Source organism: Papilio polytes, unplaced genomic scaffold (genome assembly GCF_000836215.1).
Source record: "Papilio polytes unplaced genomic scaffold, Ppol_1.0 DF821067.1, whole genome shotgun sequence".
Lineage (NCBI taxonomy): Eukaryota > Metazoa > Arthropoda > Insecta > Lepidoptera > Papilionidae > Papilio > Papilio polytes.
The window spans coordinates 1,658,508-1,660,660 of record NW_013528137.1 but is presented as its reverse complement, the minus strand read 5'-3'; positions in this window follow the sequence as shown (position 1 = coordinate 1,660,660).

The window sequence follows — 2,153 nt, the reverse complement described above, 5'->3', positions numbered from 1 at the left end:
TTTCATTATAGTTTTTGTATATCGTATGTAAGGTTAATGAACTCTGGTGGCCCGCTTAAATTACATTGGTTATTTTTTTTATAAGTTCTCACGCTATGTTCCAAATTGTACCTACAAAAGCTATCGATGTTATTTTATTTACATTGTATTATTTTTTAAATAATAACTAGCAACGAGGGATAGTTTAATATTTGATGGGAACGGAAAGTGGATTTTACGGTGGAGGAGACGCATAGAAAGGGAATATGTCCTCTTTATGTGCATCTCCTCCTCCGTCAATTAAGGGTAGGCAACTCATCTGCAATTGCGGATGCTTATGGGCATAGGTGGCTTTCCATTTCGGTGGATTCAGGTGGCCGTTTGCTCGGTTGCCACCGTTATGTTTAAAAAAAAATATCCACAACTAGCTTGAGCTACACAGTATTTAAGTCCCTTCGTGTTTGCTAATAATGTAATTACATCCGATGTTTGCAGAATTACTTTGTAAAAGTTAACATCGTAGCAGTTTTAATTCATCATATTTATGTGTTACTTTCTTTTTTATTAAAGCATTAAACGCTTTAATTTTGTTAAAGTAAGTTACTTTATACAAAAGAATATTTCTTGGGCTTAAAATTGCATTATCAATACTGAAAAGTTTCTTATACTGACGCCTCTTTCAGAGAACCGAACATTAATAATAATAGTATTTTTAAAATATGTTTAAGATGCTTTAAGAAAATGTCAAGTATAGTAACATTGAAACTTCTAATGTACATTTATTAAGTTACGTTCGAGTTCCCGAAACTGGGTCAAAGTTGTCATATTCGGTTTTAAGGTAACGAGCTAGCTAATCTTATTTTAATGTTATACTTATTTTTTTATGACGCTGTACAGTTTATGAAGATTATGCCGCATTACCACGTTGCTAAATTATATTTGACCGTGAATATATTGTTAATTTTTATTCATGTACAGTCGGGGAAGGCGTTAGTTACGAATATAGAGGGGTACGCCGGTAGAGGTAGACCTAGAAAGAGATGAATGGATTACGTGAAAGGTGACATGATCAAGGGAGTGATGACTGAGATGACGGATGACAGAGTCATTTGGAGGACGAAAACTCGGTGCGCTGACAACACAAGAGTAGGATAAGGTTACTGTCATTCGGGGAAACTGGCGGTGTTCCACCTTAAAAGCTACAATTGTTTAAACATTTTAAAGCGAGACGCAAAACAAAAATGGATACAACGTAAAATTTACTGTATTAAAAAGGTCGGTTTGTGATACCCAGCTAGGTCTTTTTACTTCTATGTACTACTATCCCTTCGTTGGCACCACTCACTGGTATCTAATTAGTTAGTTATTTGTAGGAAGAGTTGGAGTTAGTCTGATTGCAATGAACAAGACCATTTTCTGTGGAACACAAATTTTCGCGGCTCTGCATATTTCTAGTAAACATAGATAGCAGTAGTTCAACCTACATGAGGTAATTCCGATACGCAATAAAATCTATGTCGCGTGATTACGTGTACTTTGTCCAGTCACGCGAATAACGTTGAAATTATTTATGGTACACTTTTATTTCGAACTACATACTAACTTATTTCGAATAGTCTGATCAAAATTCAAATAGGGATATTAAACATCAAACAATAAATGGGACCCAACTGCAAGCATTACCTTTCGGATAAAAAAAGAATTATCAAAATCGGTCCACTAGCGGAGGAGTTATGCCGTAACACACATAAAAAAACATACAGACGAATTACATAACATACTTCTTTCTATTGGGAAGTCGGTCAAAATTTTACCATGAAATACACAAAATATATTTACAATTTTATATTAGCTTATTCGTTATAGCATCTGGATGAATTACAAATAGACTCTCCTTAAAGTGTTTGCCACCTTGTGTTATAAAAAAAAAAAGTCAGAGATACTACTGATTTTCTTTTGGCACAGTAATATTTATATCTGCCAACTATCGTAGTAAACTCAGACCAGTATTAACAACGACAAATGTAAAAAAAAACATACAGACGAATTGAGTACCTCCTTCTTTTGGGAAGTCGGTCAAAAACAACATTGTTTATATCATTCACATAATTATCATAAACGAGCTGTCGACCGCAAACTTCGTAGCGCAAATATGGACCACCCGTTACAAATTT